The following is an 11,467-nucleotide window of genomic DNA, read 5'->3' on the forward strand; positions in this document are numbered from 1 at the left end:
CCATTCTGCAGCCATGCCCAAACAGTGAGCGGGGCTGAGGGGTGGCACAGACACCCTGGGAATGGCCAGGGTGGCTCCTGTCCCACAGCTGAAATCACTCTGTGCTCGACACCCCCAGCCTTGGGTACTGGCTGATCTGTCATAAAAGTTTCATGAGACAGGTTTCAACAGAGCAGCAGGAGCTTTCCTTCTGCGGGTGCACTGTCTGCTGTCATCAGAGCAGCGGTTCTGTGCCTTGCTCAGACCTGGGTCTGAGCCCACTGGTGCTGGGCAGTGGGGCCAGAGCTGCCTGTGCTCCCCTCCCCAGCTGCCCCACACCACTCCTCCACTTCAGCCAGAACCGAGAGTTTTCAGTGCAATTGTGAGATCATTGAGTGGGAATTTAATCTATCTCTGAATGGCACTGGCTCATGGTGCAAGAGAATCAGCAATTAATGATTTGGTATCAGTTTGTTCTACATTGAAAACAGCCCCGTGGTTTCGCAACCAGCAGCGACCAAGTCCACATGCTGCTGATCTGGGCTCCCAGTGCCTTGTGTTTGCTCTTCCCAGGCACCCCAATGCAGCCCCAACCCCACTGGCACCATGAGCTTCCCTGGCCACAGTGCCATCACTGCCACAGCATGAACCCAAGGTCTCTGGCTCCACACCAGTACACGCCTTTGAGCAGTTGTGCTAGTGATGATTTCTGTTCGCATTTTAGGAGCACACAGAATTGTTCAAGCAGCACTTTGCCCCCCAAAACCATGACCTGCAGAGCACTTCTAAACAGCTCTTCTACCCTGAGGCTACGGGTCTGAATCTGAGCACAGGGGAGAGCCCCTTCTTTCTCACTTGGGAATGGTGATAAATGATCCTCTGCTGCAGGGGAAAGAGTCATTCTGTCAGTGCTGCTGAGGGACAGGCCAGAGCTCAATGTGCTGGTGGCTCTTCCTTCAGGCAGATACAGTCCTTGCCAAAAATTGGTTTTATGATGTGCAGACTGGGATGGAGATGCAAGAGTAGAGTACAGCCCCCTCCATAGCCTCATCCCAGGGACCTCAGTCCCAATCCCAGCCAGGCCACGGTGATCCCTTTGATTAGATAAATGCTACAGACACCAGGTCAAATATGTGCAGGATTTGCCACAGCGTCTAGTAAAATATCGTAAAAACAGGGCCTGTTCTACCCTGCTCAGCAAAACAAACCTTTTGCTTCAATAGCCTGCTGAGCAAGGGGGCTGCAAAGGCCATTTACTTCCCAGGCAAGAAGGATTAGAAGGGCCAGGAATAGAAATCAGAGAGGCAGCATGTGCAGGAGAGCAGCAGATAAGGAGCAGGGAAGTTTGGAGAGCATCAGGTGGCTCACGAGGCCGGGACTGTCAATGGGACGTGGTGTTTTCCTTCCAGGGCTGTGTTGACTGTTGTTTTCTCAGTGCCTGTGTCCTCTGTGGATCACCAGTGGCCCCTCCCAAATCCCTCATGTTGGTGTGGAGGTCGAGGGCCGGACCAGCCAAGGACACCACGCACTTCCTTTGCCCTGGAGATGGGCACTGGTGGAAGCACTGGCTGTTCCCTGGGCACTGCTGCTGGTGTCTCCCCTGGTGTCTCCCCCTGGCATCCTCGTGTAGTGAGTTTTGGGACAACTTGCCAGTGCAGCTTGTCATGGCTTGTACTGACCAAGAGCTCTGTAGCTGTTTTTGGTGGGAGATGTTCAAGTCAGCACCTACTTGTGGGGCTGTTTCAAACACTTCTGGCTACAGAAGACATTTTGCCATTTTTATTCCACACAGAGAGACAACTCATAGCTGGAAGACCCCCACTGACAGGTGAAGGTTGTTCCCAGACTAGGTGCTCTGGGGAAGTTCTGCTCCTCTCTCCTGTCCCTGTTTTCTGTATACTCCACCCACTGTTTCCTATGTCAGGACATGGTTGCAAAGGAGACCATGACAGCTCTGGGGCTTGACCTGTTCTGTGCCAAGTGATTATTTAATTTTTATCTGTTGAGGAGCAGTAAATCCTTTCGCACGCTGGCACATCATGGCACTAATTCTGCCTTATCTATATGTCCCTGTCTGGCAAATTTATGCAAACCTAAAGGGAATTCCCTGAAGATAAGATCTGTGCTTCTCAATAGGTGAGGGTCAGGAACAGAGTATTTAATAGGGCATTTTTGGAAAGGATGCCGTCACCTACTGTGCTTGCCAGCTCTGCATGTCCAGCAGGTGAGCAGGCTGCTCTCAAGGGGCTCTTCCCTGTTGCTTCTTGAACAGGGTGTTGTAGGATCAGAGGATAATTGATGTTAGAAGCGACCTCAGAGTCTCTGCCCCAGGCTCCTTCTGGAGGCAGGGCCATCTGTGAGAGCAGCATGGGCTCCTTGCAGCTTTATCTAGTTGGGTCTTGAACACCTCTAAGGATGGAGACCAGCCTTGGCAGCCAGCTGGTGCTTGACTGTCCTCATGGTTAGACACTGGCTGAACCTCTCTGCAGTTTTTATGCCCTTTGATCTCCAGCCATGCACCCCTTGAGGAGCCTGACCCATTTTTTGATGCCCCTGTGTGTGTTATGCTCCTGCAGTTCCTGCTGGCCCATCTCCTGCTGCAGGACACAGCACTGCCTGCCAGTGGATCCACCAGGTACCCCAGTCTGGGGCTGCCTGCAGATGTTCTGAGCATGGACCATGACCAGGGGCCCTCCTGCCCCTTGCTTTTCTCTCTCCCAAGAAGTGCCTTGCAGAAAAGGCAGTGCCCAGAGCCAGCAGGACCCCCTCAGCTTTCATCGGCAACGCCATCGCTGGCCTGGCAGCCCTGACTCCAGAGCTCTGCTCCCTGTCACTTACACCTCCAAGGCCACTGTGGAGCTGCAATATTTCACATGGTGCTTTATTTTTTCCCCTCATGCCCACGAAGCAGAGGTGGGCTCAGGTGTGGAACCTCTGCAGAGCAGCAAAGCCCTGAGCACGGGCAGGGCCTGCTCGGCCCGCCGCCATTTCACGAGCGAGCTGTGGGGAAGCAGGAAGCCCAGGTACAAGACAAAGAACAAAAGTCCCAGGGGAACGTCACCAGCGTAGTCATCTCCACACATGCAAAGGTCCCTTCTGCCTTTTTTTTTTTTCCCCTTTGAAATTTCAAATTCCAGTTTGTGGACAAAGTCCTGCCTATCTGAGAATATAGATCTCCGACCACTGACCAAACTCCACTTCAAGCAGTCCCGAGGACTGTTCTTCCCCTTGCCCACGGATGTGTCTGCTCAGTCCTTGGATTTCCCAGGAACATGCTGAAAATTTTGCACTGGAGCACAGCACTGGTATTTGCACAAAGCGGATTTTGCGCTTAATGTCAGCAGCTTCCTTTCTGGGAAGAACCTCGGGAATAACCAGGTAGGAGCCTTATCACCTACAATTCATTTGGCCAGCCATTGCAGAGAGAAAAGGAGAAGGAGGAACAAGGGCTTCCATTGTGCTTGTACCAGCAATTTTAGCTCATCATTTAAGTAAGGGAAGGGGAAAAAAAAAAAGGCAGCTTCAGAGGGGTTGATAAACTAGAGGGAATATGAGCTTGTGGAGGCAGAGCCACTCTGTATGGTTAACTGATAACTCCAATTTGCCTCTTCCCTCTCATCTTTTCTGATTCTCTCAATTAAGTTCAACTTATTCTCATGCTAATCATTTCTTGACCTGTTTATTCTGCATTAAAAAATTAACAGAGAGCAGTTTACTGCATGACTTGCTCACACAGAATTGCTACAGATTAGCAGGCGTGCTTTAAGCCCCTACACTGATTCTTTTGGGTCTCACAGCCAGTCTGCACAGCTCGAGGATGAGCTTTTTTTCCCTGTTTTTAAAGAACAGCTTTTTCTAAAGTCAATATAAACCCCCCTCCTTTCATGCCTTGAGTATATTTGCTCGGTGACTATTTCCAAATGGGAAAGATAAAGCCAAGGGCTTGTGTTTTGTCAGACTTTTGTAAACAGGGGTATTTAGGCCATACTGTCAAACCCTCCTGCCTTCTGCCTCGGCATGCTGTGACTCCAGAGCAGAGTTGTCAGTGTGTTAATAAGCAGCTTCAAGGAATTTTTGGGGGCTGGAGGGCTGCAGGTCAGTGCAGATGCACAAGCCCCCAGATCATGGGGCAGATCTTTGCCTCTGCTCTGGGCAATCATATGACAGACACACAGATGGGGGTCTGCTCCCATGTCCTTCCCCAGAATGTCCCCAGAAGCTGTGAGAAGCCTCCAGGAAAACAGATGATTCAGCAGAGGTTGTTTAGGGTCTGTTTGCCCCTTGCCAGGTGCACACTGCACATCCCTGCCCCAGCAAAACACTTTGTAGAGGTGAAAATGAGCCATCAACTCCATCCAGGAAGGTGGATCGGAAAGAACCAGCAATGAGAGGCAGGAGGAGACCACAGCCATGTGCCAGACCTTGCCTGGGGAAGATGCAATCAATTTTATCATCCGGTTCCACAGCAATCACTCTTGGTGATTTGCTTTCCCCAGGGCTGAAGCGCCTGTCTCGGGTTGGGGCAGATTTGCTGTTTGGAGCTGGGGACAATGGCCAGGACAGACAAACCCTGGGCAGACCCCAGACATGCTGTCACTGATGAGCATGTGACCTGTGGTGGCACTCCAGGCTCCCCAGCACAGCTTAGGGTGACAGAGGCAGCTCCATTGCAACCTTAGGCTGTTTCTGAAGTTATCAAAAAGTAGCCACACCTACCAATACTGTCCTGGTCTCCAGACCACAAAATCCCCATATGGAGAATTGAGGCAGCTTTTGGGCATGGGGAAGAGTCACTTTGAAGAAGGTATAAGACTCTGCCTGAACTCCTCTCCAAAAGCAACAAGTGCATTTCAGACAAAGCTGGGATGATGCTGAGCCTGGAGGCAATTATTGGAGCTAAAAGAAATAGCTGCTCTGCAAAAGTGGTGAGGAAAGAACTGCAAACGTGGGGACAGACAGACCATTTCAGCATATACTGCTCTGGTGATAACACTGTGCTTGCCTTTCATCCCAGGACTGCAGAGGGGTTTATTATCCTGCCTAACAAGGGCTCTGAACTCTTGAGGAAGTAATTATTATTTCTCCTCAGAGCTGTTATTATGCAAGAACAGTAAATTTGAGCTGTTCCCAGGAGGGTGGTTGTACTTGAAAATGCCAGGGCATTTGCTGATGTGTATTTGCCATCACTCTGCCTCCCCTGGAGCCCCTGACTGCATCTGACTCTGGGACCTGCAGTTTTTCAGTTGTGACTCTGGAAATCTGTCTGCTCTGTTTTTATATAAAATCATGCAATGACCTGGGCCCAAGAGAGAAAGGGGAATAGATTCATCTTCTTCCATTACACTACAGGCTGCAACTTGGCCCAAGCTACATCTCCCACCACTGATCCCACTTGCCCCCTTCAAACCCTACACCACAGGCTCTGCACTCCACCCAAACCCCGACCTAGAAGAGACCTGGACACTTTCCTGCTAAACACTCTCCTGCCTGTTTGGGAGGAAGTCCAGAAAACTCTGACTTTGCCATGTGCTGTTCCAGGTTCACTGACTACACTGGCAAAAGCTTGGCTGAAATCCAGTGGTTTAAGCCCCACTGAAATGGGGGAGCAGGAGCCTCAGGGAAGCAGCAGCAGCAGTTCTGGAAAGAGAGTTGGCTGCCAGCAGCAGACACCTATTGCTGTCTGTGCCTTGCCAGCTCACATATTTAGTGTGGCAGGCATCTCAGCAGCCCGCTCTGGACCTGGGGAGAACTTGTTTAGCAGGTGGATATAATTCCTTTGGACCTGAAGTAATCCTGAAGCTTCCAAGGAAAAGGATCCCTACTGAGCTCACAGTCTGGCAGGAAAGTGAGTCTCTCCCTTCAGCCCTGCCAGCTGTTTGCAGGGCTTTTAGGTTTCATTGACTTTATGCATTCATTATACACACATGAAACAGCCCCTGAATCGTTTCAGCTGTGGAGCAATAGGTGAAGGAGGAGAACAGCCAAAATCAACAGTGGTTACACATCAAATTTTTCCCTTTTTTTAATATCTTTTTGCAAAGCTAGGTGCATCAGCAAGCCACGCCTGGAAGTGACCTCCAGTGGCTGCTGGGGCTCTTGGGATCAACCCTCCCTCAAAATTAAGGCAAAAGACTGCAATGCTGCTGAAGGGTGGAGGGAGAGCTGCAATAGGGCAAGGGTGTCAGGGGACAATCTAAGCCCATGGCCCTGGAGGAAGGCAAGTCAAGAGCACCTCAAGGGCAAAAAGCATCTCCTTGGACCCAACAGCTCCAGCTTCTCTCCTGCCCCGAGCTGGCTGGCAAAGTCATCCCCAGCTGGGGGCTGAACTTGAGGGAACATCTCAGGACAGGGCCATGTGGGGTTGGTGTGAGGAAACACAACGAAGGAGGGAGGCTGCTGCAGGTGGGAGCACTGGCAGCTCTGAACTGGGAAAGGTAGGCTGGGAATGGGAAAAAAAAGAACAAAAAACCACACAAATGTGTGGTCAGTTAAAATTTGGGAGATTCTAGTTTGTGGAGACAGAAGGAAACAAGTTAGTGCAAAATTTTTTTCTCTGCAGGAATGCCTGAGTAACCTGTCATGTCCTCAATGTCCTCAATCACCAGAGCACAGCAATGGGTGAGTGAGAGCCAGACAACTCTCAGGAGCTCCACGTCCACAGGAGCTGCACGCCCCCCCACACCCTCCTGTGTGACACAACCCTCCTGTCCACTGCCAGAGAAACAAAAACACAGCAGAAAGCAAGGTATGGGAACATGAGAACACAGCAAGGGCAGGGGATCGCACGTCCCTACAGTTCCAGAAACCACAGCCAGGACACTGCAGGGACAACTGCCTGGCTCCCAGCTAACAAACATGGGAACTGCTGATCAGCCTGTGAGTATTCAGCCTAGGTCTGCAACACTGGATGACACTATTGTTTGTCCCTTTACATTCCTGCAAGTCCCAGTGCCATTGGCCTCTTGTATCATAAAGAAATTAAAATATATTATGACCATAAACGACATCATTTGAGGAAATGAACCACTTGAAGTAAACGTATCATGGGACGCTGAAGCCATGAGCTCTCCTAAATCAATTGCCAGCTGATAAAGAGTGCAGGTACTGCTGGGAGCAGCCCCCAGCATGTGACTCCCCACTGGCATGGGATGGTGGGGATGGTGACTGGGGGTGCAGGCTACCCCTGGAAGATCAAACCCCACCACCAGCACAAGCCCTGCTTGTGGTCAAGCAAGAGGAGCAGCTCAGTTTTTGCTGAGTCCCAGAGAGGATTGGAGGCTGTTGGGGTGTTTTGGGGATGGGGTTGTGTGAGGCACAGGGGTCCAGGGCTCAGGAAGCACCAAACATGTCCAAATTCCTCACGGTGCTGGCAGTGGTATGCAGAACTTGGACACATTTGGTGCATCCTAAGCCTACCCAGCCTCCTGACCTCCACACCGAGGTCCCCATGGGTGCTGGGGCTGAGGGGCTGAGCACAGAGCTGCCTGGAGGGGGCCACAGAGGGGAACCCTAAAAACTCTTCTGGTAAGGAGTCTATGCAACCAGTAAAGTTTGCGCTCAAAGTGTTTTTCTCTTAGTTGCTTCTAAGCTTTCGTTCTGAGGTCTGGGAAGTCCTGCTGCAGATCTGGCTCAGGAGCAGAGGCTGTGCTGTGAGTGCCAGGATCATCCCCAGGCCAGCTGAGGCTGCAGCCCAGGACAGTAATGCCAGGCACTGGGAACTGGCCTGACAATGACTGAATCATTTCCCAGACAGCACAGGCAATCACTGGGGTATCCATGGGATGCCAGCCTGACTCCACCACCTCTTCCCCCAGGAGTCACAGCACCCACCATGCTGCCCCATGTTGGGGTATCTCTCTCTTGAGCTCCAGAACCAACTTGGGGACATGAGCCATCACCACCCACAAACCTGATATGTGCACCCTGCACAAAGCAAAACAGAAACCAGAGACATGGGGGTCCCAAGCTCTGGGGACCAGCAATACCAGTGGGAAGGAGCATATTTTGGCAGCTCCAAATCCACACTGGACACCCTTCATTCAATGCCCTTCATTCACATAAACTCTGCAGCTCTGGCTCTGCAGCTGCTTCTCTCCCTGCTGCAAGTTCTGGGGGAGCAGGGGGGTACCTGGTGTTTCCTGGAACAGGTGGTATCTGCTGCCATTCATCTTCCAGGGGCGCTCAGCTCCGTGGGCAGAGCTAGGGGAGTCTGGCCCCTGGCTGGGGCCGTGCAGCCGGCGAGCCCCCCGCGGGCAGCGGGGCACGAGCCATGCCCAGGAGCTGCTTGTGGCGCAGAGCAGGGACAGGCTAATCCCTTAATGCTGGTCACAATGAGATTTGATGGGGAGCAGCAGTTTGTGCTGCAGAGCCACAGGTTTTAAAGGGTTCTGGCCACTACCCGGAGGAAAATTATAAGGTGGCTCTGAGTCTGTGCCCCTCTGCCAGTGCCCGCAGCAATGCCCGCTGCTTTCTGGGCCACCTTTCTGAGCCTGCTCTCTGCCCTGCCACTGGGTTTCTTTAGGGCAGGAGTACCTGACCATATGTGCAGACCTGGAGGTTGATACAGAAATTGTCTGGGTGTGTCTAACAGCAGGAGTGAGTCTGGCTCCTCAGGGAGAAGCTGCTTTTGGTTTAAAGTGTTTCTATATAAATAGCCAGAACACCATATCCTTGAGCAACAACCTTGGTCTCCCCTCCCAGCTGACATCACAATGCAGGATGACTCAGTCCAGAGGGGAGCAGGGAGGCTGCTGAGCACCCAGTTTTCTTCTCTGCAGGAAGTGTGGTCTGGCAAGTGTGGCCATGTTTATAATGGAGGAGGAAAATCGTGTGAGGGAATAGAGTGGCACTTCACTAGGGTTTCACAGGCACTGAGTGACTGGATTGCTGAAAAGGAGACCTGGGCACCACCTTGGGCTGCATAGCTGTGACCCAGCTAGGGCCAGGTCTCATCAACCTCTGTGTCCAGAAGAACCAACTCAGGGAAAAACCCCATCTCAAACACCGATTTTCCTGCATTTTCCTTCCTCCTTGGATGACTCTTCCTGCCAAGCCCACCTCTGCTTTTGCTGTGCCAAGGAGAAGAGAGCTCATTCCTGCCCTCCAGACATCAGGCCCCAAGCAGCACCTCAAAGGCACTAGTCTAATGGAGCAAAAGTGTTCCTAAACCATTCCTGCCCTGCCTCCACAGACTTCTGCTTCCACCCAGGCCTGCCTGAGGTATATTTGAGTTAATCTGGAGTGCCCACAGTCAGCAGCTTCCAGAATGCTCCTGGAGTGGGGAGTGAGCTCTGTCCCTCAGCTCTGTGCCCAGGGAGGGATGTGCTGGCAACAGGGGCTGATGCCCAGCATTCCCACGTGGAGCAGGGAGCAGCGTCAAGGGCAGGGCTGGGACTGAACTGTGTGTAACCCCGTGACACCTCCCTGCACCCCTGTGTTGCCACACAGGTTTTAGTGGCTGTAACAGGGAAACACACCCAAGTCAACAGACATTTCTCCCAGACAATGGCAGTCTCGAGGCACACACCCATGGATGAGCCACAGGCAGCACTCAGCTCTGCTTCTACCACCTCGGTCCCACCACCTTGGTGGCAGCAGACCCTAGGCAGGGCTGTGGATCTGAAGCCTGGCTGTTTGTTCCCTTGTCCCTCCTGCATCCTTATTCCACTCTTTATTTTCTGTTGCTGCCTTTGGCCCGCCAACAACGAAACTGCATGAGCTGCATGAGCTGCTCCCTCAGGCATCCATCAGTGCTTTGTCCTTCCTTGCTGGGCCACCTCCACCTGAGCCTGTCCCTGGCACAGGACCCCCCCTTACCATAGGGTATCAGGGCTTTGGGGACCGTGTGGCAAAATGATCAGCATGCCTTGGGAGCAGAGGGGGACAGAAGTGGCTGAGTGGGGCAGGAGGAGCTGGGCTCTGCCTCCATGAGGGGCACTGGGCCATAAACCCAGCACGGTGGCTGTCGTTGTGTGTCAGCAAACACGTTGAGTGAGCTTGACTGTTGATTCTGACCATATAAACCAATGTTGTGGCACTTGTTCAGGTTTGTGCAGGTTTTACAGCTCTTCTTCTGAGAAGTACCCATGTATTTGGTTTTGCTCCTTCCTTCAGGTCTATCTGTTGACATTGGCTCTCCTAACCAGAGCGTTGGGCCATGCCAGGAAGCTGAGTGTGCGTCTCTCCTTGTGTTTCCCACTTTCCCAGGAGTTATCACCTATAAAATCTCACACACACCCATGGCTGGGACAGGTTTCTTGTGCAGAAGCAGGTGAAAGGTGTCTGCTGGTCCCCACCACTGGTTGGTGGGTTTGGGTTCCCTATGCTCAGTGACAGGAGGTGAGCCACCCACCCTGACAGATGGATGAGCAAAGCTGCAGGGAAGGTCCTGCCCTGAAATTCTGGAGTGGAGTGAGCAAGGTCTGAGTTCTGTAGGGCTGTGATGAAAATCAGGCTGTCAAACCAACTTGGGTGTGCAGAGAAGGAGAAGATGCTCCCAAAGCACCGTCACAGAGGATATGGGCTGTGCCTGGTCACCCTCAATGGAGACACACACTATCACCCATTCCTACTTCCAGCCCTCTTCCCAGCAGGAGCTGCTAGCAGCAGTTGTGCCCTCAGGGACACCTTGGTGCCGGAGGCTCGGAGGGCTTGAGCTCACAGTTATGGTCCCCATCTGTCTCAGCACCAGAGCTCCATTACCATGAGGATGCAGTTGGAATCCCTCTGGTGACTGCAGGATTTTGGGATAGATAATCTGGTCCAGCCTCGCAGAGCCAGAGTCTGTTTGCTCCTTGACTTTCAAAGCCACTTGCTCTGCCTGAGCTGCTCCTCCCACCCCTTTGGTGCAGCATCCTGAGCCTACCTTACTTTTTGAGACATGTATTTCCTGAAGGTATTTGCTGAGTAATCTCCGTTGATGCTCAGGATGGAGCTTGGACAGGAGCTGCTCCTGGGGGGAATTGCTTCTGGGACCCAGCTTTGCTCAGAGGCCCCAGTGCCTCTGCCCAGGACAGGAGAGCAGAGCCCTCAGCCCCGGGTTCACCCTACAACCCCTACCTTGAAATTCAGCTTCCGTGAAAATTCTGCAACATTTGCCATTTCCACATACATTTCTGCCAGGAACCTTGTTTGCTTGAATATTTGAGGAGAGCAAACAGAGAAGGATCCTGAACACAAACAGTCATGGATGTTTTTTTGCAGTCTTTGCCCTGTTTTAGCCACAAGCCTGCCAGCAGAGATACTTGCAGACATCCCCTGATGTACCCCTTGGCTCTGCTCTGTGTGGTGCCCTGTGCCCCACTGCTGGCCCTGATCCTGTTCCAAATACTGCTGTATCTAGGAGAAACTCACCCATCCCTTGCTGTCTGTGGGACCACCATCACTCACCCTCCCTTTGCACTCGTGCTAAGTAAACATTTTTTAATGCCATTTAAGAAATGTCAGCAGATGACTAACATAGTATGACTGGCAGACCCACATCTGCCCT

The 11,467-nt window shown here is 52.2% G+C and overlaps 1 long non-coding RNA gene across 1 annotated transcript; it reads left to right on the forward strand.

Annotated features, from left to right (window-relative positions):
• The first annotated feature begins 3,146 nt into the window (after positions 1–3,146).
• LOC132335851 (uncharacterized) lies at positions 3,147–7,004 on the forward strand. The gene is made up of 3 exons (XR_009488748.1): positions 3,147–3,357; positions 6,539–6,597; positions 6,698–7,004. It is a non-coding gene; the product is annotated as an uncharacterized LOC132335851 (long non-coding RNA).
• The last annotated feature ends 4,463 nt before the right edge of the window (positions 7,005–11,467 follow it).

This window comes from Haemorhous mexicanus, chromosome 18 (assembly GCF_027477595.1).
Source record: "Haemorhous mexicanus isolate bHaeMex1 chromosome 18, bHaeMex1.pri, whole genome shotgun sequence".
NCBI classification, from domain to species: domain Eukaryota; kingdom Metazoa; phylum Chordata; class Aves; order Passeriformes; family Fringillidae; genus Haemorhous; species Haemorhous mexicanus.